Here is a 17288-nt window from a genome sequence, read left to right as displayed (position 1 = left end):
CAGTTTGGTGGGCATACTTTTATGTTCTATTTTAAAATCATGCATGTATATTTCTAGAAAGCAGAGTTGTTGCAGTCTGTGTCCCCACCAGTGCGCTGGAGAATACAAGATGCTGATTCTTATGTATGCTGATAAGATGTATATGTGTAAATTCCCCCATTACCCAGCTCCATCAATGGGAAAAGACCATCCTTTGTCAAAGAGAAAAGTTATGAAAGGCGTTCTTTATTCGTGACAGAGTGCTTTAGGGAAGAAAGAAAGTGACTTATGAGTGATTCGTTTGGTCAGGCATGCCAGGAAATTTTCTGCTCTTGTATCACTCCTAAAGAAAATTAGTAGCCAAAAATGTAGTCATTGATCTCATAAATTACATTGATCATGCTATATATACTGTATTAATCTTAGGAGGCTTTTTAGAATACCTTATTTAAAGTATATATAGGCTTTTCTTTGCACTAAGTTACATCAGTATCCTCTATATCCTTCCCTAGGCACTCCTTGAAGGTTTGAATCTGAAAAGGGAGCAATGGTGGCAAAATACTACCATTGTTAGTTCTGCTGCTGCCAGGTTCTCATGACCCTCAGCAACAAGAAGTTAATTCCAGAAATACAATTATAAAAATACCAATATGCTTGACCTGCCAAGTATTTCTGTATCAGCATGAGACTGCGAAGGGGGGTGATGGAGGACTCCCCACTGTCTAAAAGTCCAGAGAAAGATGTAATTTTCTCATACTCAAACCCGTGTCTCTGCTGCCATTTGCTGTGCAGGATTTGGAGTTACTGTGGTGGAGTAGCAGAGGTTCCTAGGGTGACAACATTTATCTTCTGGTTTTACATTTAATACATAAATTTTGTATTTGAACAAGTACTGCTTCCATCGGAGAGAGCTATATCAGGGATTATTTTCCTAAAAGAAATTCAATTTTGAATAGTTGATTTCCTGACAGTATAAGTACAAATCTCTGCTGATAAAATGGGGAATCAGTGCTGGCAATAGAACTGGATACCACTTGAATCAGTCAGTTTCCATTTGATAGCTATTTATAGAAGATCCTTGATAGGTCTCCATTTTTCTGGGGGCCATATACATGGTCTCAGTTCATTCCACTGTAGATGTTTCTATGTGACTAGAAGAAGGCTGATACCTTGTCAGTTTGCTACACTCTGCCTTCATGGAGTATTCCTGCAGGCATTGTAATTATCGCTGATGTTTGCAGACCATAATATTGGAAAAAATTCATAGTACTATTTTTCCAGAAGCAGTATTTATAATACAATATTGTTTAAGTTCCTGTATATTTAGATAGATGGTTTATTGGTACTCATATTTTTCAAAGATATATAGGAGCTCATATAGACTGCTACAAATACTTAATGTATTTGTCTGACATTAAACAGTGATGATGTTTTTCCATCCCAAGATTGCTTCTTAATATCAGTCATGGCATATTAAATAATGTATCTTCTCAGTTATTTCCTGTTAGATGTTTTTGTATTTATTCATATGACTGTAGTCCTATAGGCCACTTCCATATCCGCATGCAAGTGACTTTATTTATATAATAACTGTGCCAGAACATTTATATAGAACATTTATATCCACAGTAAACTTTTAGCTACTTAGTGAACATCAATACCATCTGTTGGTGTCTGCCAGCAAGTTCCTAAAGATGTGAAATTTCTGGACTCAGGAAGGCCCTGGAGACTGGACTCCCATCCTTCTGCTTTCCAGCTATAGTAGGACATGGTGCTTAGTTTCGGGAATCAGTGAAGTCTCAGTTCTGAATTTTGTGTTGCTGCTTTTTGTTTGAATGAAAAAACCCTTCAAAATGTCCCATATTGTTATATTTTTAAGGATTCTGAGAACGTAGATGTCTTAACAATATGATCTATGCAATACTTGCTGGACAATGGCCTTATTTCACAGTAGTGCTTTGACTCACATTTGTTTTCTTGTATTTCTTGAGAGACAGATGTTCTCTCTTGCTCTTCCTTATTTCTTTTGCTTTTCTGTCATACCATGGCCAAATCCTGTGCTGCTATATATTATAGCTCCTGTAAAAATCATCTCCTCAAGTCACAATTCATTGAGAAACCCAGCTTTCACTTCAACTGAAGCAAATTTGAATAGCAAATTTAAAAAGAAAATGTGAACTTCAGAGTCAGAAAAGACAGGAAAAAAATGTAGTTTGTAAAATGTCAGTTTTGAGCCAGCCCCATGATTTTAAAGAAGTGATGCTTGTCTTGCATTTCTTGAAAATTTGGTTGGGGGAATATTATTTTCAATAAATTAAGAATTTCTGATGTTTTCTTTTGATTATTGCAAGCTTAAAAATATGAGAGTGTAGGAGGTTCCTTGACTGACATTAGAGCGTTCACAAGAAGACTGCACTTCTGTAGCTCCTTTGCACATCCTGTTTACAGTTCAAAAATGAAAATATTTTGACAATTAGACCATCTTGGTGCACCTTATACTGCAAATAAGCAAAGGCTGAGTGCATGCAGATATGTGTGCAGCAAGTAGCTATGCTACAAGAAGTGATCAGGAACATCTGCAATTCATGGCACTTGGTTCCATAAAACACCAAACTTCAAAAATCAATTTAATCACTTTACATAATAATCAATTTCCTGTGAAATACTCTGCCTGTCATTCCAGTAGAGGGCAGTAATTTACATACAGTAATATCAATTAGCGTGTGTAGGCAACATTTGTCACAGAATATTAGACACAATAACTGATTTTATTAAGATAGTGCAATATTCAAGGCATACTCTATCCTCAAGGATAAAGTGCCACCCAGAAGCCTTATTTTCTGTGCTTTTGCAGCAGGACTTAATCACATCTAATTACAGTACATTTATGCAATTTGCACTCAGCTCACTAAACTAAGTCACCTCCACATGCCCCAGTGCTACATGCAGAGGTGTGCAACACGTGTCCCCAGTTTAATGACATAACCCCCCCCCAGACTGAGGGACTGTAATGCAGCTCATACATTATGTGGGTCACTTAAAGAAAGAAAGTATGCCCAAAAGTACATGTTTGGCTCCTGAGATACTTACATGAAATTCAAAACTGTGCAGTGCAGATGTGGCCTTTCTGCTCACAGGGCGCTAGTCTGAAGCAGCATGTACAAACAAACTCTCCATGCTCTGGCATAGAGTCCTGAAATTACTGCCATTACTTGGCAATGTAGAAGTGGAACAAAATTTACGAGAATTAAAAAGTAAGATGTTTTCAGCTAGCATGCCAATCAAAACTAAAACATATTCTGCTGTATATAATCATCAGAATGAATTATATTTCAACAGATAATTTCATTGAGATACTGATTTTTTTCTTTGTTGCTGTTAACAGTAAGTATATAGAAAAGTTTTTCTATCCAGAAGTCATTTTTACACATCCAGGAACTTGCTGTAGTACAGTGAAGGAGGAGGCACTGAAACTTATAAGCATTTTGTTTCTTTAAGCTATAAGAATTTGATTTCTAATCTATTTCAAAAACACTATAACTTGAAATTTATGCTTAGCAAAAAATTGTTTAAACTATGAGTACTTCTTTAGCAGCAAGCTAAGTTCATTAACTTCAAAGTCACTTCCTTAATTTTATAAATACTTCACAAATTTTACTTGTCACAGTGTAAAATAAGATGGGGATAATTGGTTTCTTCTGTTGCTTGAGTTAAATGAATGGCACTGGTGCTCTGATACACCAAGCAGCATATTTTCTGGGGAGGACTGGTTTTCCAGGCCATCATGATGCAGAAGGCACTGAACTTTCACAGTTTATTTAATACAGAAGCACTTTAAAAAAACCCATAAAACTGGAGTATTGGCTTTGTTATAGAAAGAATTTAAGGGGAAGTTGCCTTCAGAACAGTAGCATAGTTCAAATGTACCTTATATCATATGTAGATCTTTCTGAGTTTGAGCAAAGAGTAGCTTGAAATATCTTTGTATACAGTCTTCTGTTGCTGTAATTTATGAAGAAATTCAGGAAGAGGATAGCTTAAGGGTTAAGTTAAAACCAAAATTAGAAATTAACTCAGTCAAAATACTGAAAAATTACACTTAGCATTGCAAAAATGGGGTTCCTAAAGATTTAGGAACCTCCTTCATTGGTTCATAGCTTGTACTTCCCTAAAGTGTGTTGAATACATGTGCTAAGTTTATGTTGAATTCACTGCATGGAGGAGTGAGGACATAAGCATTTGTCCCAACCTCTAGGTTATTTTCAATGTGCCTCTCATTCCTCTGATAAATGCACCTTATTTTTCCCATCCCAGTTCCACTCATCCTGATCTGAATGGCATGCTCTTTCACAGCTTATCCAGGAAAATGCTGTAGTAAATTATTTGAGACTGAGTCATTTATGTGTCAGTTTGCTGAAAGAATATGTGAATGGCATCTCATGGTCTTGCTCATTTTAAGAGGTGTCTTTAACATAAGGACTGATTTTTATTGAAATAAATCAATTTTACAAGGAAATTTCAGCCCTTGTATTTATAGTAAGAAAGAAACTTTTTATTTATTACATTGGAAAGACTGCAGCTGGGAATGCACTCATTAATAGACACAAACAGATGGATTCTGACAAGTCTGTGAACTACTCACACTCTTCTTTAGCAAATATTTTGCAGTAATCCCAACTTGCAAATGTTACTTCAGAAACAGATATGTAACTATCTCAAGCCACAAAACAAAAGAGTCATGAGTGACTTTAAAATACTGTGAGTTGATTATGCATATGATATTGTCAACTGTCACCATCATCAAGCTTCAGGCAATCAAACCACTCCCCAACCTACAAAGCTATCCCACTGCCTCTCCTTCCTTGCCCTGTCCCTTTTGAAGAGTTTATAGCCACCATTGCAGAACTCCACCACGCGTCATCCCACTATGTCTCTGTGATGGCAACTATGTCACAGTTTTCCTGCTGCACAGTGGCTTCCAGTTTCTCTCGTTTGTGGATCCCCCCACCCTGTCATTAAGCAGAGAAGTTTCTCTACCTGGGCGCACTCCCGCAGCTCTGCTCACAGCTGCCACCTCGTACTGGTACAAGAGCTGGGGCCACCCTGCAGGTGGCACCTGGGTGGCAGTGTGTTCCTGGGCAGCTGTGTCAGTCGTGCTGGGTGTGGAGCTTAGTGAGGCCATGGCTTTCTGCCAGGGGGATACCGTTGCTTCCTGGTCGAGCTGGCACTGCTTCAGCACTCTTCTGTGCAAACTGCTGTGCCACACCCTGGTCACAATTGCTCCCTAAGGGCTTATTTTATACGTGTGGCCCCTGTCAGCCGCTGTTGTGCTGCCTGTGGGCCCTGGAGGCTCTCAGCTCCTGCTGAGGTTCCCAGTTTCAGTTACACTGTGTTAAATCTCCCGCCATTGCTCCTGGCCCCAACTAGGTCCCAGTCCCAGTCCCAGAGGGCAGGGTGTCTGTGTAGATCTGGTAAAGTCAGGATTTTCAGTAAAGGCTGGCACTTCTTTTTCCACTTTTATTTGTGGAAGTCACTGAGAGAAGGTAAATGTTCATCTTCAGAGCAGCTCACTAAACAAAGTAGAAGAAAATTAATTATACAATATAGGCAACTGCTAGAGAAGTTGATAGTTTTAAGAAAACTGATAAGAGAAGGACTGCTGTGTAATAGTATAACTAGTGACTCAGATCATGTACTTTCAAGTAAAACCAATGTGTAGCACACATTGTTTCTCTTCAATTTTTAAACTTTAATTTGTACATTTAAAATTTGATCACTGTATTTTTGATATCATAGGAAGGTAAAAATGACAATCGATTCCTCTTTTCTGCATTATTTATTACTTCATTCACTTTTACCACATCTTCTCTTACTTTTCTCAGCTGTTTTTCAAGCTCCACGACAGCATTGAGCCCGTCAGCTTCCTTTGAACCAACAGGGTAATTATATAACCAAAAAGACACCATCAACTTTCCAAACGTCACTAATCGCCATTACATGCATAACCAAACATGTACATTGAACCTCTACCTGAATTTCTGCCACACAGTGAGGTGTTTGGAAGTTGCCCAGTGTCTTTCCTGGGAAGAAACTCTTACAGCTTTGTTATCAGCTAAAGCTTTGAACCATTTTTTTCCTGACATTTACTTTAAGAAAAAAAAGAGCTTCTCTAAAATCAGCAGAACTCTGAATTCTGATGTAAGGATGCCTTTTATCATCCCATCTTCACTCACTCCATCACTCCTGAACATAAAGAAACGTAAGTTCATAGAGAATCAGAAGCATGTAGTTTTATATCAGCTTAGCAAATGAGTATTTTGGTGATTACATCTGAACATATTGTATATCCCTGACAGCTCCAACTGCTTTTGTTTCAGAACAAAACAGATTATTTGATTATGGTCTTAATTCAACAGAGCACCTATATGTTGTATAAATTTGTATGATTAAGTGTTTGACTCATGTAGACTAGTCCATTTTGTTACATTTAGCCTCTAAACCAACAGTATATTATTTTTAAAAAGATTGTCTATTAAGTCAGTGTGGTTGGATGAGTGGGTTCTTCAGAAACAGGAAGGTACCAGAACATCCATATTTATGACATAAAATAAAACAAAAGATACTGAACCTAATCTGATTCAAATAGAGGTCAAATACATTTCAGAGTCTAGGTTAGACAAGACACCACCAAATAAAACTGACTCTGAAACATCTGGTTTGTTTCATATAAAACCATAAACGTGTAATTACTAAATGGCCTAAGCTGTTTCTTTTGAAGGCACTCTAAACAACAAGGACAGCAGGACAAGTGTTTACAAAGCCAAGGCATATATATTAATCGTGGCATGGCAGCATTTTAGAGAAACTGTCAAATTCAGAGGGATTATAAAACAGCTGGGATGAATTGTAGGTAGGAACTGTTTTAAATCTCTGGATTCTAGGTCACACTAGAGGCTTTAACACAGGGCACTCACTGCCTCTTGCACTCCTTTGTGTTGCTTTCTCTTAAGGGAGAATCATGACTTGTAGAGGGCTGAAACCATTATCTCTTCTTTTATGGAAAGCATAAGTTGGTGCAATCGTTAGGGATCTTGAAACTGGGAAGAAGTTTATTGCTGTGACAGATCGGGCAACATATGGAAGGAAGTAAGATGTTCTCCAGAGACAGATTAAGTTTTTGCCAAGGCATTTTACTGAAATTTTGGAAAATAAACAGGTCACTGATTGAGTCCAGATTTAGCTACTGCAAATTGTGCAAAGATGTTGCAAGCCAGATGCTTTCTCCTATTTGTTTTTACAACCCTTTCTATTTATAGATGCCCTTATTTAATGACTTATTTCTTTAATAGAGGGCATTCATTGTTTTGTGCCAGAAGTCTTGTCTCTCAATTTTGCAAGTAGATGCCTGACTAAAACATACATGTTCACACAACTACATGGGATGAAACACTCAGCAATAATATGATAAGTAGGAAATAATCAGTAGGAAGAAGTTAACATTTAATTTTTCCCTGGATTTCTTAGCACATAACAGTTTTCAGCCTTTCTCTATGCAAACCCTGCTAGTGAAATGGTAGAGACAAAGAAACTCATCCCAAGATGGCATCCTTATACTTGGCTTGCTAATAAAGTTGTGAATGCAATCCATGATGGCATTTCCCTGTCCTCCCAAGGTATGCAACACAGCCACTGATGTACCTGTCAGCCCTGTTAAAGCACAGTTTCAACTCCAGATTAAGGTCGGATTCCAAAATGGGAATGTAGCAGCCAAGTCAGCTAAGCTCTACTAGAAATACTTTAAAAAAAGAAATATTCATTCTTTTTCTACTTAAATTTCTTTTAGTCTTCAGAATGCAGGCATTATATTATGCTCTATCCACTCAATCTTGATTCATGTTATAAATAACATACAAGGTGAAAAACATCTGCTCTGACTTGAAAGGAGTGAATCTAGTGGGAATGCCTTCTAAAAGGATTGAGCTGGTCACACCAGGTCCTTTGCAGTCAAGACAGAAATAGGTACCTCTGAAAGCAAGTCCTGTCATCCCAAAATAGGTGTGTGAGACAAGGGGGTTGAATTGCCCTCCAGTGGTGCTTGTTTCTTTCCATAATCCTAGCCAAGTGACAGCGAAGACCTGCTTGCATAAGTGATAAACGGGGAAAAGCCATCTCTTCAGCTGCCACCTGAGTGCCTTTGATATGGAAATCAGTGAGCCACTAGCACTGCAGAAGTTTAATTTTAGAGATTGCTGCTTATAGCATCTCTGGCTTCATTTTAAGGTACCTGCTCAAGTAAGCAAAGCAGGAGATGGAGCTGACAAGGCACCTGTGACTTCAATGGCACTTGAACATGCACTTAAAGTTAAATGTTCCAACAGTAACCAGATAGTGTACCTGAACCTTGCATAAATGTGTTTCTTCATTTCCAGTTTATTCTGGGGAGGCAGATTGTGAATTGCATGTCTTTAGAAGACATGCTGAAATCATTGTAATAAAACCTGTGTGATTTTACTTGTGAACCCTGACAGGTTTAGCTAAGCAACAAGGGAAGCAGCCATACAGAATTCTTAATGCATGTTTTAAAATGCATTTGAGGTTCACTTTTCAAACTACTATTTATTTATCTAATGTGTGAATATTTATTGTACTGTGTCCTCAGTCATCGCAAAAGTCCATCAGCCTCAGGTATCCTGTTTTTCACAACAGCTGCTAGTGGATGCCTAGGAAAGAGTCTAACGACATGACAAGTTTATGGTATGACCTTTTAGCTTCCAGGTTTCAGTAAATAGTTCTTTGCTGATGTTGTTAACAAGGCTGCCAATTAGGAACAAAGAGGGAGGTTTACGATGTGACTGTGCACTTCCTAGCTGAGCTACACCTAAGCTGGTGAGACACAGAGACTGTTTCCCGTCTGAAATGTTCTGGAGACGTGTAAAGCCCCACATCACAATTGCTATTTTAGAAAGTTATTTTCACATCATTCACAGGTGTCACGGTCAGAGTTGCCTCCCTGTCACATGAATTATCAGTAGTCTGAGCAAAAGGGGAACAAAGTTTATTTTTAAAGCATGCAGGCTTACTAGTGGTTTGAAAGCAAAACATTCAGAACTCCATTTGGTTTTAATTCATCATCCAACCTACTATGTTTGGTAACATATTAGGAACCAGTGAGTATATTATGTGTCATAAGTTCCTTGGGAGGGACATAAAGGAGAAATAAAGACTGAAATACACAAATCTCTATTTCATTATTTTGCAATCCAAGAACAGAGTACGTACAGAGTATTTTAAAGCCAATTCTGATCTCAGCCACATAAGTGCAAATCCTGAGCACTTACAGTATATACATGAATTCTGGTTTGGCGTAAAAGACCTCCACAGTAGCATGGTCTGGAAACTTCTTTCAGGACCCAGTTTTGTCTTAATTTCATGTCCTCATAGCTCAGAACACCACTTGCCTGTCAAAATCTGATTGAACAAGAGGAAAAGAAAATTGGTAAACATAAACAGGACCAACCTTCTTTACAGGTCAGGTGCAATTTCAGTTCTGCAATCTTTAGTTGCCCAACTTGAGATACTTCAAAGAGGTCTTGTGTTCAGACTGAGGAAACCAACATTCCCAAAAGTCAGAGCTTTGCAAGTGTCATGGAAAACAGACTCAAGATGAGTAGTTCCTTTTGAAGGTTTTGGCCAAGGAATTTTTCCAGTAAAACTACATTCCATAAACATGGAGCAACACCTTAGGCAGACAACAACAAATGAGGAACACTGTGGGGTTGATTTGAAACAGAGCTGTATATTCAGAAATTGGGAAAGGGAGGAAGCCTGTGAGAGGGACGTGATAGGATGCCAGGATAAAGTCGAGGGTAGACGGCAATATTTTCATCACACTGGAATTGAGGGAGTGAAAAGAAATTCACAGCTGGTATGGACCTTATCAACCAACTCTCTTGGTCTGCCTACTTCGAGCAGAGGGGGAATCAACAGAGGAGACATCTTGGTAAGTGGCTGCTGGAGGAGGATGTGCAAGGGAGTGTGTGAACCAGAGAGGAGAGAGGTCAAGTACAGCCGTTTGGGGGACTGGAGGAGAAGGAGGGAATGTCTGCTGGAAAATAATTCACCTTGCCTGCATTGCTGCAAGTTCTAGGCTATCTCTCGCCTTTCCTGCACACTGGAGGGCAGGCTGTGGCGAAGGAGAGGAGCAAACTGCCTGCCCTTTCTCAGGAGAAGCAGTGTAGTGGCTGGCAAGGGAGCTATGGGAAGCCCTTTCCTCTGTGTCACTCCTGCTATTTGGCAGGCTTTCACTCTGTAAAAAAAGAAAACCTGAAGCTTGTCGGCCAGAATTACTTTTTCCAGTGAGACACATCAGCGCTGTGGTGTGTATATACTGCAGTGGAAACTGTGAGTGAAAAAAAAAAAAGAAGAATGCAAGAAATATGGAGTCTAAAAATTGAAATCTTAAATTGTGCACAGAGCAGTTGATTGCTGGGAGACAGAAAATCCTGGCTAGGAACTTGTCCAGTTCATAAGTATCTATATTGTGTAAACTGTCTCACTGCTAGTTTATTGTGAAACGTCTGCCAGGGGTTATTGTGGGGGTTCTGGGGGGAAGATATTTTTTATAATAAGAAAAAAAATTATGTGTATATATATGTAACGGATACTCTTAAATTTTCTGATACGAAAAAAATAATTTGGGATTTAAAAAAAGGGCTAGGCATCATGCATTCTCTTTTAGACATACAGGGCAACTAATGCAGTGTACAGAACCCTTGATGTAGATTATGCTGAATTCTGGCTTTGGGTGAGGGATAAGTGATGCATGCATGTCCCATATTCCCCCTGGCTTCTTTATTTGTGAGGTTGCCAATCAGGCACCAGGATGGCTGAAATTATGCAGCCAGCTAAATGTGGAAGTGTGTTGGTCACACTTGCTGTGAGATGGTGGGTCAGCCTTAATGTTGTTGTCCCACTGTACATTTTCATGCTACTTGATTTCAGACACTAGTGCTTCATCCTTTGGTACAAAAATCTGCAACCGCACAGCGAAGGTTCGCTGCTCATCATACTATTTTCAGTGCTGGACCTTTGTTCTGGTTCTGGGATGCCAAAGCTGGTGATCTGGGGGAGGCAAGAAAATGTCACATGAACCCTTTTCTGCAGGGCATGGGCAAGCATATACCAGATACCATGGGAACGGACCTCAGCACTGTGCTGTATTCAGTGCCCCCACTCACCCTTGCAACAACAGCATAGAACTGACACGTGTCAGGCCAGGTGGTCCTGCACTGCACCAGGGACACTGGCTGCCACAAGGTTTAATTCAGTTTACTTCAGTAGGGAAATGGGAGAGGTGGAGGCAGAATGGGTCACCAGCTTCAGCAGAGGACACCTCTCTCAGGAACACTCGCCACCCCACCATAACTTCTACCATGTATCAGCCAAAACCCCAGCTTTCCTGGGTCTCAGGAAAGCAACCAGCAAAGGGTACCTAGTGGCTGCCTTGGTGGTGATGGCTTGGGGATTGTAGAATAAAAAAAGAGAAATTTTAACTGTCAGTGAGCAAATTGCTTTATATGGACCCCACAGAGTACTTCCTTGTGTTCTAGTCTGCAGTCCAGCCCTAGCATCAAGACTCAGCTTATCAGTTAGTGCATATTGCTCTGCAAAGCCACATGTATGAACACTACATCCTTGTTATGCACTATTTATAAGATCCGATAACATGCATTTAAAAACATATTGGGAAATCTGTGGCATTCTGCAAGTTTAGGTAATAAGTGTCTCGTCTGAAGGAATCCACTGCAGGTCTAGGACCATTCTAAAGGAAATTTATTTCCTCCTTAGTTCATGCAGTTACAGTAGACTTTAGCCTGCATCCAGTGGACTGATACTGCTTATAAGGAAATCTGCCTACAAAACTGTACTTCCTTTTTTTTTTTTAATAGCTACCCAAATAGTTAAGAAAGGCAAAGATTATTGTTATCAGTCATGGAACTGACACAGAGGCAGGTTATACAACTTCCCTGAAGTTTTCCAGCAAGTCACTGTCAGCTAGTCCTGCGCCCTAACCATCATGTTTGTCTGCCTCACTGGGCCAGACAAATATTTCTTGATTTCAAGGAGCCTGGAAAATTTCATATTCACATGCACCAGTCCCATGCTGCTGTGTTTGAAACAGTGTTTCCAAGAGCTATTCTGTTCTGTCTTGTTTCTTTTTAAAAATTTTTACAAAATCTTAACTTTGGCATTGTTTCTCTCGCAGAGAGATGAGAGATGAAAAAAAACCTTCTCTTAAAACCAGATAAAAACCTGAGTATTTCCTCTCTTGCCTCTTTCATCACCATAGTACTGGAGTCCTGTTGAAAAGAAAATAAATAGCAAAGCCCTCATATGAAGTCTGTGAAGGCATGAACCTTCAGCTGAGATAGGAATGTTCGTCTGTGGTTCAGAGTAACACCAGCAGTAGGGATTTACAATGTATTTGGATAACTGTAAGAAACTAAGTTTATCTAAACACTTTCTTATGTTATCAGTGTGTTATCCAAACACTTTGTTAGTGAGACTGTGAGATTAGGATGTGTGTTAAGCCCACCACTACTTAAATATATTTACACAGTTCCTGTGGGATTAGTTTTAGTAACATGGGTATAGATTCAGCAGATGGAGTTGCACTAAGAGTGTGGAAACTACTTTTAGCTCATTCCTCTTCATACTCTCCAAATACTTTAGCAGAGGAGGTCTGCCACCTGAAACATCTTCCTCTCTTTTGACATCTGTTTTGAACTCTATTTAGTACCCAGCTGTTCGGGTTCTTTTTAATTTACTGTTGAGAACCATCGTCTTTAGGGACTTACACAGTGTGGGATGCTGGCTGTTCTTGGCTTGTGAAAAGTTCAGCTAAGGCCAGTGGAATCTCTATTCATATGCTGGTGTGGTTTGACTGAGAAAAAAAGATGATGTTTAAAACTGAACAGGAGCGAGACCAAAATGCCTAAATTAGCGGTCAAGCACTGGATAAAACAACTGACTCCTTCCAATGACTTTGGCCACCAGCCAGGAGCTCTTGGTCCCTTTTAAGCCTCGGGGAGAGCAGAAGGGACAGAAAGGTCACATCCTCTGAGCCCGAAATTGTGGCCAACAGACCACTAGCTTACACTTCACCAGCAAATGTGACAGGAGGGCACAGAGAGGCTGTGCCCAGGGAAATACTGTCATTCTGCAGGCTCCAGCCACAGACCACAGGAGTAGTTATTTTGATGTATTTATGCACTAGAAGTGCTGTTAGTATCCCACATTTACATAGTCCATGAGGTGGGTGCAGTCTGGTTAGCTCAGGTAAGAATACAGACTGGCCACTCCTGGTCAGACCAGCCCGTGTCGTGTGTTGGCCAGTGGGCAGACGCAACTGTTTTGGGAAAAATATATTGCTGGGACAGACATATAGTGATCCTGTACATGTTATATATCCAACTTGCATTCACTTGGTTCAAGGAGGTCCTGAGCCATGAGCTGTAATTTTGTGCTTAATGCTGAATTTTTCTTCCAGGAATTTAATCCTTTTTTGAACTCTGCAAAGAAATACTTCTGTTCAATCATTTTGAACCTACCCCATGATCATTTCACTTATGTTTTCAACTTTATGCACTGCAAGAAAAGACCCCAGCACACCAAGTGATGGGCAGACCTTTGTAATAGCGTAACGATGTTTGTTGGTTTGCGCTCTATTACTTTTCTAAAGGTTTTTAAATCCTCTTTGCTCTTTTTTGTTTCTACTGAGCACTTGTATTGGATTTTCATAAACCTATCCAAGATTTGTTTCCTCAGTGATAATAGCTCCATTAAATCTCATCACTGGGCACTGTGTACCTATTGGGTGATTTTTATCCAGTACATTTATCAGCACTCAAAAGCTACAGTTTTAATACCTTCTCAATCAATATTATAAGAATTCAATGTTTACAACCAATTTGTGTTTTGACTGCCAGACTAACTTGGTATCATCATTATATTTTGCCAAGTCACTACTCAGTCCCTTTATAAAAATCATGTATGCATAGTAGACAAAACAGGTTTCTGTCTTTAAGCCGCCATTAAACCAGAAGTGGCCTTTTCCTTTTTATCTGTGGTAGGCTTCATTATGATTGCTTGGTAGAGGATCTTGGAGGAGCCTTTTTCATATCAGTTCCTATTCATTTTGCTTATTGAACATCCCTGAGCTTCTCCACAGGAGAACTGATGAGAGGAATCACTTCAGCTTTCTTGCCATGACTCTCATCATCTTGGCTTCTTGAATGTATCCTTATTTTTCTGAGTTTGCCTGGGTGGCTGGTGGGTCAGTCACCTCCCTGCCATCCTTTGTGCCCTAAAACACACTACTCTTGTACTGAGCCTGCATGTAATTTCTAATCTTCTGCTTGTATTAGAGCTGCCTTTTCTTGTTTGGCCAGGTCACTGATGCTTTTTGTAATCAGGAGGTATTTTTTGTAGCAGTACTATCCATTGAACATGTGGGTCTTAAAATGCAAATGGATAGTCTTCTGATGCTGGAACAGGGACACTAGAACAGAGGAAAGGGATATAATGTACTATTCAGAAGCTCCGTCTCCTGGTTTGAAGTTTATCTTCAAGGGTGCGTATAAGCCTGTCTCTCATATATAAGAAGAAGCCCTGGGTAGCAGTATTCATTTTTAAAACTCACTATCAGACAGTTGACACAGCAGCTGACTTGCCTCCAGAACACATCAGTATCAGCTTTCCAGTGAAACAATCCTCTGTTGTAACACTGTGCGGCTATTAGCCGTCTCCATCTCACTTCCTGGCGATGTAGAAATCTCGCATGAACTATTTTCCTTTTGCCCTAGTCTGATTCCTGGCAGCACCAGATGAGCTGCAGAGCCTCGGTGTCCCAGCATGGCCTCAGGAAGACAGTCAAAGTGTCGCTGAGTCAGAGGGAAGCATTTCTGGCTGCTCTGGAGACACTGCTGTTTCATGCCCTGTATAAATTAGTTTGCAGCCTGTAGTAGTCCTAGCAAACAACTTTCAAACAAATGTCTGTGTTCAAGCATAAAACATTTTTCCTAAACAGCAGGCAATGAACTTCTGATTTTAAAAGTCCTGGTCCCAGAGATAGGATTCAAAACACATGAAGTAAGTGAAAGCCTCATCTTAAACATAGTTTTGGATTCCTTGCATGTGAATTTTTTCTCTTCCTAAATTTCAGAAAGGAGAAATTGCCTGTTCTTAACACGAGTTGCTTTGCAGGCATCTGTAAAGGCAGATACAAGTAAGAAATATAGGATAGAGATATGTGGATAGGACTTCAATATCCAATGCAGGATATTTTGCATATATAGGATATTGGAGTTAGTCCATATCCAGCAAACTGAAGTATTCTTCTACCTGCAGAATTATAGAAGGGAATCCAGAGATCAGCAAGTTAAAAGCAGACGTGTGATTTTTTTTCTTCTGTGACTTGAAAACAAGAGTTTCCTGCTTCTTCTAATTACATGTCACTAATGTTAATAACAATTGTGCTCCTCTGGTGGATAGGAAGCTGTTTTGTTCTCATAGAACCAGTGCTTTCAAATGAAGAGAAGCCATCAAGTTGGCATTTAACTTTAGATATGACATAACAAGATAAGTGCAACTAACAATAAAAGGAAAATGGGTCACTGCGGGAAGATCAAGTGGGTGATTACTGTGTGAGAACAACAGGTTCAATCCAAGCCCAAAGAACTCCACGCCAGGTACAACATCATGGACCTGTCTCGCAGTTCACTGGAAGGGGTGCATTCTAAGATGTAAGAAAGCAGTTCTGTTATAGGAATACAAGTGGGAAAGTGCCGTTCATTTCAATTTACCCTCTGCTACCCCACTGTCTGTAGCATTACCTCGTGCCTTCATGAGTAACACTCTTAAGACCAAGGAGGAGTGCAGAAACTAACCCTACTGTTTTGTTCAGAAAAGCCAGTCACAAGTACATAGTTTGATATCCAATACATTTTTAGCATTTCTGGAGTACACCACGCTGTGTTATCCAGCTGATGACATCACCCTGCTCTCAGTGAAATGGAAGCACATCTCAAGTACTGCCTGTGATACTTCAGTGTATAGAGGTAGCCCTGGGGTGGTTTTTCCTGCCAATAACTTGCTCTTTCTTTCTCACAAAAAATGCAATTTCAAGAAGAAAAGGTGGCAGAGGGACATAAAAATCAATGAACAGAAAATTATGTATTGCAGTTCTGCCTATGAATGCATACAGAGGAGAGTATGACTCCTTCAGCTGACTTTGTCAGTTATACTTCAGTTATACTGCAGTTGTCAGTAGTGCTGTGCTGTATGAATAAGCTTTTATGTAAAGATTCCTGATCTTCCAGAATATTTCAGTATCCGTCAAGTCATGTTAGGTGTGACATGTGGTTTTTACACTATAGTTATAAGTGTGGACATTTCTGATTCAGATTTAAAAACCCACTAATTCCAGCCATAATGGCTTTATGAAGGAATCTCCAATCTTGGATGGATCAGTCGCAACATAGGAATATGAGGTTGGGTTGTCATCTCATGGGCTGTGCTTCTGTCGTGACAGGCAGCAATTTCAGGTGTGTGCTGGAGCTCCCCTGTAGCCCTTGTAAAATGCACAAGGAAGCTTTTATTTTGAAGTGCTTTTATGAGACGCATTAGCATGAAGTTTCATGTTGCTCTATTAACTATTCCAGAAACAGTCTGTAGACTGAGACTGAAATATTAATTAGTGCTTTTATATAACAACTTAGGCTTCTGTAGTACTTCTTGTCTGAGAGGCTGATGGCCAAAGGAGTTTCCTTGTTTAAATGACACATTTTTGAAAATAAACAGTGATTGTCAAGGCAGTCACCAAACAAGGAGACAGTCATTTTTAAAATATGCAATGAGGACTAATTCTTTCCTCCACCATGCACAACTTCAAGCACAGGAGCTTTCAAACATGTACTGCAAGACCAGCTAACTCTTGTTGTTTCTTGTTTTATTTGACTACTATGCAAGTACTGGACTAAAGCCAAAGAATTCAGCCTCGGCACAGGCAGCACTTAGCAGCGCTGAGCCTGGAGCAGCCCTCCAGCTCTGAAGTTCTGTTTGGACCCTCGTGTCTGGGAGGAAGGGAAAGTCAATTCCCTGAAACAGAGGCTTCTCATTCTGCCTTTTGTGGCCACTCAGATGAGCTGCTGAGGAAGCTGGGAGGGCACCTCTGCCCTGTTGTCTTACCCTCTGGTGGGGAAGGACGGGCAGCCACAGGGGCACTAAGGCTGGTGCTTTGCTGTCTGTTA

The 17288-nt window shown here is 39.9% G+C and overlaps 1 protein-coding gene and 1 long non-coding RNA gene across 4 annotated transcripts in view; one reads left to right on the top strand and one right to left on the bottom strand.

Moving 5' to 3' along the window:
- STARD13 (StAR related lipid transfer domain containing 13) overlaps window positions 1–17288 on the top strand; it is a 293161-nt gene that overhangs the window by 155918 nt on the left and 119955 nt on the right. The window lies entirely within an intron of this gene.
- LOC108499083 lies at window positions 221–4875 on the bottom strand. The gene is made up of 5 exons (XR_001875413.1): window positions 4812–4875; window positions 3907–3981; window positions 3070–3190; window positions 1947–2058; window positions 221–322 (listed from the first exon to the last, which is right to left on the bottom strand). It is a non-coding gene; the product is annotated as an uncharacterized LOC108499083 (long non-coding RNA).

Source organism: Lepidothrix coronata, unplaced genomic scaffold, assembly GCF_001604755.1.
Source record: "Lepidothrix coronata isolate B3197 unplaced genomic scaffold, Lepidothrix_coronata-1.0 Scaffold69, whole genome shotgun sequence".
Taxonomy (NCBI): Eukaryota; Metazoa; Chordata; class Aves; order Passeriformes; family Pipridae; genus Lepidothrix; species Lepidothrix coronata.
This window is presented reverse-complemented; position numbering and strand designations above follow the sequence as displayed.